The following is a 14,696-nucleotide window of genomic DNA, read 5'->3' as shown; positions in this document are numbered from 1 at the left end:
ACTAATAAATTACAATTAATTTATTATTTAATGACTGTTTTTTTAAGAATTCCCTCATTGGTGACCCCAATGTTATCTGTGTTCCCTAGCACTAGAAAAAACATCTGAAAAGTAATGCTGAAGCAAAGAAATATAATTGGGCCTTGGGGATTTGGTAAGCTCAGTAGGGTTAGCCTTTTATAGAAACTGTGCTAAGCATAAGCTTAGAATCCCCCAAATCTTAGTGAGTGTGTGTGCATGTGTGTGTGTGTGTGAGAGAGAGAGAGAGAGCGAGAGAGAGAGAAAATATATATATATATATATATATATATATACCTGAGATCTAAAGGATGCTATCTTGGGCTTATATCATTCAGTTTAAGTCTGAAAGATGGATGACAGGTCAATTCTTAAGCCTATTAAGTGAAAATTATGGTGCTGCTGACTACAGACTCTAAAAAATCTCAGTAATTGCCAGAGATTTAAGATCCCCTCCACATACATCATTGTGAAACTCCTTGTTTCAATCAGCAACAGTGTAACCTATAAACACAGAAGACAATATTTACATACCTATATTTTTCCATTCATAACATATAGATTGAATCATTTCTCAGAAGCCTTGAATTATGTCTATTCTAAATATTTATAATGATCAGACAATCTCTTACCCTTGGTAGATAAGGTATATTTCCTTTGTAACAACGAAGTTACTCAAAATCCATTATTGATAATGGATGGCATAAAGTTCAGTTGTTAAGGACAAATTTCAGTTAGCGATAAACCACTTTCCATTAATTTGGAATACAGTTGGTGAAAACTTATATAGTAAAATAATCACTTGTCTTAAAAGAATAATCCCTATACAGCACTAAGATTATGTAGAAACAAAAAATTGTCTTTAAATAAACCACCTAAGTAATATCATTGATTCTCCAGTTTGAAGAAATTATGATCTTTAGGGACTGGGAGCAATAGATATAAATGCGGAGCATCAAAACCATTTGCTTCAAAGAGGACAGCTTAAGGAGATGAAACAATTCTGAGGCCCTGTCGTAAGACCTTTTGGCCCCTTAAGATGTCAATGGAATTTTGACATGCATTGCAGGATCTGTAAAGTAGCTCCCTTGTGATATATTCAACAAGAGTTTTTGAATGATGGTAGTTGTTCTAAGTCATCCATTTCCTTAAATATGTAAGAATGTTTTTATTTATTTTTAAAAAGGGAAGCTAGGAAAGACATGCCCTGAGAAAAGGATACTTACTTGATAACCTGTGATATCAATGACTCTTTTTCAGAGACAAAACAAATGACTAAATACAAAAAAAAAACTGGAGAAGAATATTATATTATGGTAACAGCTAATTATTTTTGTGCTTCAAGGGCCTAAAGGGGAGAACTACACACAGGTTTTGGAAACAAATAAAAGTGTCTACAATAAAAGGAAGTGATAATTGAAGGTCACCTCCTGGTAACACTCTGTTTCTAACATTCCTACCAATTTACTTCCTGTTGTTAATCAAGGGAAGCTAATATTTCCCATTTAAATGGCCATCTGAAAAATAGAAATCAAGGGTATATTCAATTATTTTTTCCATTTCCAAAACTCAGTTGGCCTAACTAGGTTTCTTTTCTTGGCAGGGATGGTGGCTTGTTTTAAAGAAGGTGTCCATGCACCATCACGTCTGTCCCCTGTGCTCCTGCCTCCCTCTGATCCCTCTCCCTCCTCCTCCCCTGCAGCATTCTCTGATTTATAATTGTCTGTTTCTGCTTTGTTGTGTTTTATACTGTTATTATTGTTTTTTTTTTTACACTGATGTCTTATTTGGTTCCCCTATATTCCTGTTATAAGTGAAAAAAACATCCAATATTTTTCTTTTTCCTTTTGGCTTATTTCACTGAGCATAATTCTTGGGCAAGGAAATTCTATGGGGACTCAATCTGAGGGGGTGGGGGGAAGCAAATATTGTTTAACAAAAAAGAAAAATAATAAAGTTTATATACATGAAAAAAAGAAAGTAAAAAGAAAAAAAAGAAGAAGATGTGCTTTATATGACATGGACAGTGGAGATGGTTAATTGTTTCATGGTGATTGCATGATGCTGTTCTACTCTCAGGGCTAACACCATTAACATTTGTATTATGTGCAAGTGGGTCTCAGATTAGACAAGTGGTGTGTAAAGCCCCCATCATAGAAGATTTGATCAACTTTAAAGAAGGAGTATGTTTCTCTCACTGCAAGAAGGTGTAAGTTGGGCAGTTTTTGTCAACAGATATCTAAGTTGTACTTTTATATCCCAAGTATTTGTCAAAGTAAATAAATATTTAAAATATCGACAGATTTGTTTTGCACCTAGTCTATATAATACCAGGTGTTGGAAATTTGTGGGGAAGAAAAGGAAACACAGGTATTTGCACTTATTTCAAAGAGCAACCATCAAATCTCATATCCTCCTTACACCCCGTCAATTTAACTGGGAGCTGTGGAGAGAATGTACCTTGGATATCTACCACATACTCTTTTGCTCTGTCTGTTATGGTAGCCGTTAGTCATAATGCCTACTTATATTTAAATTAATTAATGAAGATTGAATAATATAAATGATTCAGTTTTAAATTTAGTGACACCAACCACATTTCATATGCTCACTATTCATACATGGGCTGTGAATATAATATCGCAAATTGCAAAGATACACTATTACTGCCATCACAGAAAGTACTAATAGAGAGAATTACAAGAACTCCTAGAATTACTATTAAAGATAAAAGACAGTGTACTTAGTGTCAAGTGACCAGGATTTGGGTCTAGTTTTACTATTTTATGTGACCAGAAACAAGTTACTTCCCATTTTTCTGAATTCAATTACTTCTTTTGAAAATAAGCAGACAGAATTAAAAAATACTAATTTGAAGGGCTATATACACTCCTGGGTTCAACATTATTTGCAATAGCCATGCTAAAGAAACAACCTGAGTGCCCAAGGGCAGAGGAGCATATTAAGAAGATAGGCTACATAAACACAATGGAATACCATTCAACTGTTAAAAAGGATGGATTCTTTTAAAAAAATTATACAAAACCTGGGGTACAGGCCAGAGGCACAGAAGGGTGAGAGGATTTACCAGAAACGGAGCGGGGAGCAGAACAGGCAGACAGACTGAAATACACTGCTGAGGGGAGCAGCAGGAGAGACAGGAGAGGTCTGCTGTGCCATGTGGGTATCTTCCCTGGCCACCTGGGAATCAAACCCATGCAGCTGAGACTGTGGACAGTGTCACAGCACTGTGCTCAACCCGCTGTGCCACCGGGGAGGTCCCAAAAAGAATGAATTCTTGTCTTTTCTGACAAGATGGATAGAACTGAAGGGGGATGTGCTAAACAAATCAGAAGAAGAAAGCCAAACACTGGATAGTTTCATATATATGTGGAATATAGAGGAACAACACAAAGAAACTGAAAAAACTAAACCAAAACAAATGCTAGAAATAGGACTACAGAATTGATGCTCTAGAAGAAGATAGTGTAGGAGAATGGGAACAAAGTGGGGGACAGCCCAATGGTGTAGGATAAAAGAATATGGGTGCTTTGGTGGCAGGCATGGTGTGGTGATATATATCTCTGTGCTTGATCCTTGTCCCCTGAATCACATACAGTGTTGCAAACCAAAGTTACCCCAATAAAAATAATAAATTTATTCAAAAAAATAAATGAGGGGGTTGTTTGAGCATTCATGAGGTTTGTACAGTATAGTAGACAAATACTTTTAAAGTATCTGTTTCAAAATAAAGCCACATTCATCTGGGTACTCCTGAGAGTATATTCTTTTTTTTTTTTTTTTTAAGCTTTATTTATTTATTTATACAAGCACTGGATACAGTCAGAAGCGTGGGGGGGGGGTGAGAGAATTCACCAGAGTCAGAGCGGGGAACAGAACTGGCAGACCAAGGAAATACACTGCTGAGAGGAGCAGCGGGGCAGCAGGAGAGGTCTGTTGCGCCATGTGGGACCCTCGCTGGAGGCCAGGGATCGAACCGGTGCTGCAGAGGCTGTGGGCAGCTTTTCAGCCCAGTGCTCAACTGCTGCGCCACCGGGGAGGCCCAGTTTATTCTTATTGTAATAGTTTCTGAATGCATATAATTGCTTCCCAAACTGAAATTTGACATTGGTTTCTTTCAGAGGTGAGGTCTGACTGCTTCTCATAAGCAAATAAAATATTTGAAAGTGTTGCCACTGATAGAGACTATTGTCCAATACATGAAAATACAACACTGAACTTTTTTTTGGCATAATCCGTATTATCAGCCAATCTACCAGTGTTGTTGGAATTGTAAATATAAGCTTGTTTTGGTAGCCATGGCTGAAATGAAAGTATAAAAGAATACTATAGTTACATTTGTGATTTTATTGAGGATTGTTTTCACTCGGGAACTCTCAGCCTGTCGGATTAAAATGGTAAAGAGACCTTTTACTGCAAGAGCTCTGACAGTTATCCCCTTAGCAAAGTTTGCTTTTGTGATAATTACACCTACTCTTGTTTACCAAATGAATCACTTTTCAGTGCTGCTTTTAACCTTGACTGGCTTCCCTTTGATGATTATTTTTTGCTATGATTAGAAATACAGTGCACATTTTCTGCTGCTCTTTTTCAAGTGGTGTTTACTCTTGGCTTTCTTTAAAGCAGCTTTCAAGGTTCATTTTAGGGGGCAGTTAAACCTGGGGGAGAATATCATCAATATATCTTTCATCTGAAAGAGCATAATTGTGCTGGTGTTAACAGGGAGTAATAATATTTAATTCCATGCCTCCCTAGGACATTCTAGGTACCCCCAAACCCATTCATATGAGAGGAAGGCTTAAGAGGATTTAGGGACCAAGTGATAAGGATGGCACAGATGGTTCATCTAAGTTAGGGCAGGTTTGCTGAGGTAAGTTTCTCCACAGTGCAACAGAGATCACACTAAAATAAAAGAATGTTGAGAGGCTGAATTAATATGCTGGAATTCAGGCAAATGTTTAATGCACACTTGTGATTTTAAATTCAACACTTGGTAACACTAATAAAATGTTTCAAATTTTAAAATAGTGAAGTCTATAACAAACACAGAGTCTATCTTCCTTTGGGGCAACCACAAAAGGATTTTTCTTTGTAGTGGTGACAGCTGTAGAGAAGACAGAAAAGACATCAAAACATATCAAGAACTTTCGCAGGTATCATAGTGGCAACATGGAAAGGATAAGAGGCCAGCTATGAGGTAGACATGGGGGGAACAGACTTGGGACAAATATAAGTAACAGTGGAGCAGTGAAAATGGTTATATAAAGGCTGTTGATATCTGAGGTCACAATTAGAACTAAATCAACTCAGGAGAGAAACAGAGTCCTGTTTATTTAAAATTGCTCCTCCAAGAAGAACTGTCATGAGGAAGAAAGGCAAGCAGAGGCACATGTAAAATCGTCCCTGTATTCCATGCTGTCTCCTATCCCAACCATTGAATTTTTCTTCTTTTCCTGTCAAACTATGTCTCACTGTCTCTCCTTGTTGCATGTTTTGACTTCCTGTTCAATCCTTAGCTAGTACTTTGTGGTTTCTACTGAAACTGACCTCATTAAAATCATCAGTGCATTATATAGACAATTAAACCTCACATAATGGATACTGAAAATTTGTAACTTTCTTAACCATAGTGGCCACTCTTTCTTTCGAAACACAGTAACTTAGCATTCACCTTGGGATGCTCTTCTGGCATTTCCTCTCTCTACCAGCCTTGCCACCTGTTCTCTAGAGTTACATCTTAATACTGGAATCTCACTGTAGGGTATTTTTTTTTTCATTCCACAAACTCTCTTTAGGCAAATATATATATTCTCAAGATTTAAATACCATCATTTCCTGGTGATACCCACATATATACTTGCAAGCCAAATTCCCTAAGAATTTCTTGTAGGGCATTTTTATACCTTGAAATATTTTCCTTTCATGGTTTATTCTTTTTTCTATTAATCTCCATTTCATTAAGTTGCTTCATTTCTCACCCCACTCTTCCCCCCACCCAAGTAAAAACAAATAACTAAAGGCACTTGATGATTTCACTGTTACCCTTAATACACAACCCCTAAGGATTATCAATTAATTGCCAAGGTCTATTGATTCTACACTAAAAACCACTTTTCTATTCCATCTCTGTGGTCTTTTATAAGGCTATTGTCTTTTTTAATTTATGCAATAGTTTTATGGCTCACATACTATATTATTTTGTATCTGTGATTTTCCTATTGTAAAGCCACAGTAATTTTTTTGAAACAAAACTCTGATTTAGACAATACCATCCTTACAACCCCTCATGGTTTCTTATTGCCAATAAGATTAAGTTTCTACTACTTACAGAGGCTGGAAAGACTATCCAGGAACTTTGCCCTGCCTGTTTTCAAACTCCATATTTGGGAATATTCGTCCTTAAACTCAGCATGATACGGCAGCACAATAATTAAAGTACTATACAAATTTATCCTGTGAGGCTGGAAATGGTTAATGAGTTGAACAAGGATTTGCTTTATGGAGGAAAAGACACATTGCAAGAAGAAATAGGAGGATTTTCATTGAAGCCTCAGAATTTTTCTTTGTGGTTAAACTTGAAAATAATGTGAAATAACGTATCTGTTTTCCCTCCCAGAATCAGGGTGTTGGAATGGGGTTAGGATCCTCTGAACAGAAGGTTGTCCAAGGCTTTGAAAGCTTGATGGACCCTGGAAAACGATTCTTGGCTGAATGGCTAAAAGACCCTAATCAAAAACTAGCATTAGTGCCCTGAGTTAAAAGTCATAAATCAATGCTGGGCAGTGTTGATTGGAGTGAAAACTGATTATGTATGAATAAGCATGTGAGGATGATTGCTATGAATAAAACTGGAGGATTTCTAGTGTGACATTATGTGTTGGTAGGTATGTGGGCCTTTTTATGCTTGTGTGTATTTGGGTAAAAGTTGAATTGTTTTAAGACTGAAGACAATCTTCTAACTCCTTTGTCTGCTTTGAATTCAGCTCTGTGGCAGATCATGTCTTTTAGTCTGCTAGTTAGCTTTCAGAAAACATAAGCTAGTGTCACAGAAATAGACCATCTATATTAGGGCACAATTACTTGAGTCATCTCAAAGATTTGTGTGTGTGTGTGTGTATACACACACATACGAATGTGTGGGTGTTTGTGTGTTTGTGTATTTTAAGTGATGTAAATCTCAGAGAAGTCCAGCCTCTGAATAAATTTCCATTGGTTCTGATATTCTCTGCATCTCTTCTTATGCTGAGGGTTTTCCATGTCACCAAGATAACTTTGAGGTTATCATGATCAGCTGCAGTAGCTTTAGTGGGTCATTTGTAAATGTCAGAACCAGGGTCCCAGGAATTATAATAAGCAAAGTTTCCAAACCAGATAACACTTAGTTTGACTCATTAGTCTTTCAGTGAATGGGTGAATTTTTTATCATAAAGATGTGTATCAGTGCTGCTGTCTTGTTTAATTATAGACACAAGAAATAGGCAGACACACTGATACAGCATTCAAGGGGAGTGGGGGGAAGAAGCAGAGAGATTATTACAGAGTCTGGATGGTGTCCTTAATTCCCCCTTCAGCTATTGAATCTCAGCTGTCTGCAATCAAGAACTGAGTCACAAAATGGCTTGCATTGTGTTGCTATTTCAGTTTGACAGACTGTCTTTCAGCACGGAAATTGTGAATAATTCACCAGGTTCTAAAATTTCTATAAGAAAAGCATTTAAATGCTGCTAGAATTTTAGCTATAATAGCACTAAGTATAATTTTACAAAAATATTTTAATAATTGTGTGAATATTCAGTAAAACCTCATTAAATTGAAAAGGTGCAAACTCTCCTTCCACAAGCAGATTTTACATTAACTGTATTCAGATAAACCAATAATTTTGTCAAAGGAAAGTAGGGCAATTACTTTGCACAATACATAAGTTGTGGAAAAAGATACCCCATTAATTAGGCATTTCTGAAAACAGTAGATATTTTGAGCCACTCATTCTGCTGAAAAAGTTTTAGCTGAATTCTCATTTTCCCAAGTGATACAGATATTCAAATCTCCCCTTGTTTAAGTTTATCACAGTGCTTGTATCTTTGTGTACTTCTCTTCAATATACACACCCACACCACTATGCATATGCAGGATGCAATGAGTTTGGTTGGGTGCATGTGGGTACTTATCTTGGTTGATTATTTTTGTCATGTTGTAGAATGTGTCTGCAGGAGTCATTTTTGAGAAATGTATGAAAGGGGACCAAAATGCTTGGGAGATGCAGTCTCCTTAGGATGTCTTTCAAATACAATGTTTATTAAAGCTTTTCAAATGTTATGAATACTATTTAAAAGGACACCAAGCTGACATGCTGATTTCTGCTCCAAAACGTGGTAAACTCTTTAGGCTGCCTGAGCAGAAAAGGCAGACAGAAAGAGTAATTTAACATCATTCTAATCTGTCCCTAATGGAATTTGCAGTGATTTTCTTCCGATTTCTTTTCATTGTTTTTCAGCTAATAGGAGAGTGAAATGGAGTCTCTTAATTGTTTTCCCTTTTTTAAAATTCCAAACGCACAGTTTGAAAATTGTAAGTTCTTGCATTTGCGGTTTTTCTTTATCTTGTTCACCTGACTAGAGGCTTTTTTTTTTTTTTTTAATTTTGGTTTGGTCTCTTTCATCTACCCAAGGGCAGTTGAAAATAAATCAAAAGTTGTCTCACTTGGGAATTATCGAAAGTAAATAAATAAATAAACAAGACTAATAATTAGGCAAGTCATTGACTAGGCTGTTCAACCAGCTAAAGTGGGAAAAAAATTATTCAAGTTCTAAACCTTTCTACTTGCAAATTAGCCAAAATCAATTGCATTTTAAGCGTTGCATCACCTTGATTGATTTTAAAATGGATAGCACTTTGCTGTTCACATTTATGGTGAGCTGTGAAGGACTTGGCAATGGGCATCTTTTCTACTGTGGTCTGCATTAAACTTTTAAAAAGCTTCTGCTTTTTAATGTTGAACAAACTTTACAGCAGAATGCAGTCTGGTTTTTCCTGGAGGCTGAAAAACATTCTACAGATTTCATATTTTTGCATATAGCATTCTTACATATCCTTAGAATACCCAACAATTTCTACTAATTTCTTTTAAGCCAGATGGAATTTTAGGGTTAAAATGGACATCAGTAGGATGAAAAGTAAATAAAGAAATGACTTACAGCCTAAGGTTCAGCTCTCTTGATGGGGGTAAAAACAAGAGAGGGGGAAATCACTGGTTCTGCAAAGAAAAGATGGAAAATTCTGAACACTGGCATGAAGAGCATCTTTGTGAACTTGGATAAGCTTCAGACACCCACTCCCCCTACCTCACCATCTGTTCTTTTCCACCATGTATCATTTTGAAGATAAAATTAGAAAATGTGAACAACTTTAACAGCACCTAGACACAAACATGGCAATCAATAAATTCTTTTTGCATGCAAGCCAGTACTTAATAAATTAAATGAAGAGTTAATTATATGTTTAGTGTCTTCTACATTTCTCTCTTTCCATTTACCTTTTCTTCTCTACACTCTTTTTCACCAGAAAATAAGGAATTATCTCCAACTATATTGCCACAGAATTTATTTTAACCATACTACCAAGCACATGTATTGAAAACAGAAATTTAGGAATTATACATTATACTAGTGTTACTATGTGGTAATTATATGGTTATAATTGATGGAAATGTCATGGTGATATAGGCTAACTAGGAAAACCCCTATTTTATGATATCGGCATGTGCAAAGAAAATAAATGTTGATTTATTATAGTTAGGTGTATTTTTATAGTTAAGAGCATGTGTGACTATATTTTTCTAGAATGGTTTATGAAGAAAATCCATTTTATGTAATCAAAGAAAAGTTGGATGGGCTACAGTTTAAGTATATAATATCATTTCTAATGATTAATCACTTATAAATATTGATAATCCAGCTTATTTTAAAAGACACTCTCTTGGCTGAGCTAGAATTTTAATTTCCAAAAATTGGCTGGAAACAAACATTGGTAATTAGTTTCTAGTTTGCATAAGCCTCGCTTCACAAATATTTGCTCTTCTAAAGAGTTAGCAATGGGTGTTTGCATATGTACAAGGATTTGTGGGCAGTAACAGTGAAACTCATTATGACTTTGGTAACTGTCATCATGTATTTTACATGGGCTTCACATTTGATAAAATCCACCTGCTTCTACTCATCTCATAATAATCCAAATTTGACATTTTGGGGAGTCAATTAATTTTCTCTGGAAAATATCTTCTCACCTGAAGTATGTTGCCAGAGAGGACTATTTTGTTGTTGCCATAGCTGGAAACAGAGTTCAAGCTGACTTAGAATCTTGAATAAAGAATTTTCCTCATTAGTCTATTAATTAATTAATTAATTAATTAAAATTATATTAATTGGAAATGGTTTCTGTTTTTGAGGTAGGGCAAAGCATTCATTCTGAAATCTGGGGGTACAGCCTCTGTCAGTATTTAAAAATAAGTAGGCACTTTTGTTGTTTCTAACTTACTCAAGTTTCCTCATTTTGACAAAAGCTAATCTGGAGCAAAGTTGTCCAAAGTGAGGCATATTTACCATAGGGTATTTGCCCTAGAAAAAAAAAAAAAGATTAGAACTTTTTTTTTTAATAATTGAGTGTGTGTGTGTGTGTGTGTGTCTATATATATATACACTACATGCATATTTATGTATATGCCATCATTGTTCACAGACATCTCTATATTTGTGTTATAGTAAAATAACATTCTGACAATATTGCATTTATGTAATTTACAAAAATGTAAATGGATATTTGAGAGTGTAGTACTTTTTTAACTTATAGGTTTGCAGAAATAAGTTCATTATGGATATAACTATAGATAAAAATATGCTAAATAACAAAAATTCAGCTTTATTAATTTTATAGGTGAATTGACTAATCAAATGATGCAAAAATTGAGTAGCATCCTTTCTAGAAAGTAGAAGAGAAATTCAGAAAACTTTACAAAATGAAAGATTTTTCTAGGCAGAGAGGGCAAAATAAGAGAAGAGGAAATTATTTCAGATTTAGGTAATCTACAAGTGGGAAATGGAAAAATGTCTTGTGGCAGATTATCTCATCTTCCTTTGGACAATGGACCAGAAAATTCCACACTGACTACAATCCTAGAGGGGTTGACAGCATCGGGGAATTGAAATATTGGTTGAGTTAGGTATTAAGTCTTGGTTAGGTTTAGCTCAAACATCTCCATTTTGATCCTGTTCTCTTTTTCACAGTATATTAGAAAAATTAAAAAAAAAAAAGGTTTGGCAACCTAGACAATATGCTTTGCTTACTGTATTATTTGCTACTTTGTCTATCCACAAAAGATTTACAAACATCAAACAAAAGCCTCCTGTGCTGAATTTCTTTTGGTCACCAAATCTCAGGAGTTACTTTCTGGTATCCCAGCACCCTATTATCCTCCAACAGAAAGCTAAACCTGGGTTCATATTTTCTACCCCACCCCCCCTCCTTTTTCCATCTTCAAAAGAGGTCTGGTATAAAAATATCGCAAAAGCAAAGGTGATAGTGGGGTGAAATAGTTTTTGCCAATAGAATTTGTGTGTGAACACCCCATGCACATCTGCTCTTTTCTATTGAACTTAGTTGTGTTTTATCAAATCATCTGAGATTATATTTTTGCCTCATTGGCAACTATGTGTCCCAGAAATGGGGGTTCACAGTGTCAGGGAAACATGATGAGCAGGATAATACTTAAGTTTTTGATCACTGACGTTTCTTTGTCATATTTTGGCTAGCTTTGCTGTATGAATTCAATTGGAACCTTTACTATATGAGCACATATTGCTTTCTCAGCCTGGAGTGCTCATACCTGGCCTGGTTAAAATAGGTATCTATGACCCCACAGAATGGGTGCATGTCACCTTTATGTAGTCACATCATAGTCTAAACTTACCTCTGTAATCCATCATTCTTCATTTCATTGTATGCTTCAAATTTTCTTCTTTACTTGTATATTTAGTATTCAGATTTGTGATACATTTAGAATTTGTTTTTAACAGCTTTATTGAGGTCCAATAGACATATAGTAAAATGCAGATCTTTGAAAAGTATCACTTGATAAATGTTTACGTAGTATATATCCATGAAACCACCATTTCAATCAAAATAGTAAGCAAAGCCATTATCTCCAAAGTTTACCCTGCCCCTGATAACCCTTCCAACCTGCGCCTTTCTCTCCACCTGTACAATCACAGATCTGCTTCCTGTGACTTTAGTTTTCATTTTATAGAATTTCATCACAATAGATCATGGCGCATGTATTTCTTTTTCTGACTTCTCTCACTTGGTGTAATTATTTTGAGATTTGTCAATATTGTGATGTATGTCAATAGTTATTTCTTCATATTTCAAAATAATATTCTATTGGATGAAACATTGTAATTCGTTTAGCCATTCACCTAGTGGTTGTTTGTAAGTATTGGTTATTAAAAATAAAACAGCTAATATTCACGTAGGAACTTAAATATTTTATTGTGGCTAACTTAATGTGATATCTACACATGATATTGCCCACTTAAAAAAGGAGAGTTCATAACCCATTTTTAAGTGGGCAATATCATATTAAGTATAGAGTTGAGGTTGTATAGAAGAACCTGAGACTTACTAATCTTACATAATGGAGACTTTATGCCAAATATATTTTTTGGGGGTGAGTACCTAAGATTTGAATTACTGATTAACAAGGTAATATGTAACTTACTATAACTAAGTTAATAGACTGTTTTTTGAAGGTGATTTTATCATTTTTCATTCCCACCATTGCAGTTTGAGATTTTCAGATGTTCTATACTTTATCAATTCTGAATCTTTTAAATTTTAAATATTTGGATAAATGTGTAAAATTATCTCATTGAATTCTAATTTTCAGTAACTAAACATGTAGAACAGTTTTTAATTCTGTTAATTCATTACTTTTACATATTCTTTGATGAGATGTTTATTAAAACATTTTTTAAAGATTTATTTATTTATGCCTAGAAGTGCTGGGGTATAGGCCAGAGGTGTGGGGTGAGAGGATTCACCAGAGACAGAGTGGGGAACAGAACAGGTGGATTGACTGAAATACACTGCTGAGGTGAGCAGTGGGTGAGACAGGAGAGGTCTGCTGTGCTGTGTGGGTCAGCTCCCTTGCCAGGGATTGAAGCAGTGGCTGTGGATAGCTTCATAGTGCTGAGACTTAAACTCTTCCGCCACTAGGGAAGCCTTATTATTTTTTTTTTTTTTTTTTTTTGTGGCACACTTTTGTTTTGGTTTGCTCGTTTTCATATTGTTGACTTTTGACAATCCTTACTATGTTCTGGATACATGTCCTTTCTCAGATATATGATTTGCAAATATTTTCTCCCATTCTGCAACTGGCATTTTAGCCGCTCTGCTCAACAATATCCTTTGAAGAGTAGAGGTTGTTAATTGGTCAAAGTCCAATTAATTATTTTTAATGGATAGTGATTTTAGTGTTAGCTTAAAAAAAATCTTTGCCTACATGAGCAACACAAAATTTTTCTTCTAACATGTCCCCTAGTTTTATAATTGTAGGTTTACATTTAAATATGTGATTCATATATAGCTGTCTTTCAAAGTTCTTTTAAAATACAGCTATCCACTGAAAAATATTTTTGAGTTTTGTTGCTACATGTATTTAGTTTACTAGTGAAATAGCTTGATCTTTTAAGTTCTTGTTGTTAATCTGCATTAGTTGGAACCAGAGTAGCATTGGTCTGATTAATTTTTCCCACAACTGCGACAAAAGAAGAAGATACAGTTCTGAGGTCTTAACCTGATGCCTTCTGAGTTACGGGATATTTTACTGTATTTAGTGAGAACAGGGACCCTTCTGGGCATTGCTTGAGGTATTGCCACTTCTAGTCCTTCCTGGCAGTTCCGTTTTGACCTCTGGTAATTTCTTCTCATTTCAATACTCATTTGACAAATGGAAGATAACTTCCTGCAGATCTCTGGAACTCTTTTATTTACAGCTGCTTCTCCTTGGCACTCTGCCCTGCAAATTCTAGCTAACTGATTTTCCCCTTAGTCCTCAATTCATGGTGCTCATCCTCTCTCACCCCCAAGGCTCTTCTGGGGTTTTCTCTCTCCCTGCCCCATAGCCCCAGGTAATTCCTTTTTTTTTTTTTAAAGATTTATTTATCTATGCATTCAGAACTGGGGTACAGGCCAGAGGTGTGGGGGGTGAGAGGATTCACCAGAGACAGAGTAGAGACAAGAACAGGCAGGTCTACTGAAATACACTGCTGAGGGGAGCAGTGAGTGAGACAGGAGAGGTCTCCTGCACCATGGGGGTAGCTCCCTGGCTGGCCAGGGATTGAACTAGCGCTGCAGAGGCTGAGGACAGCTTCACAGTGCTGTGCTCAACCCCTTGCACTACCAGGGAGGCCCAGCCCCAGGAAATTCTGTCCAGACAGTAAACTGAAGCAATTATGAGTTTCACATCATTGTTCTAATGTATATCATGGATCACTCCTTCATTACCTACAATTCAAAGTCTTGAAAACTACATTTTTTTTATGTTTTGTTCATATTTTTGTTTTGTTTTTCATAGTAGGGTATATATATAATCCCCATAAGTCTGT

This window comes from Talpa europaea (assembly GCF_964194135.1).
Source record: "Talpa europaea genome assembly, chromosome: 4".
Taxonomy (NCBI): Eukaryota; Metazoa; Chordata; class Mammalia; order Eulipotyphla; family Talpidae; genus Talpa; species Talpa europaea.
Note: the sequence above shows the minus strand (reverse complement) of the source record.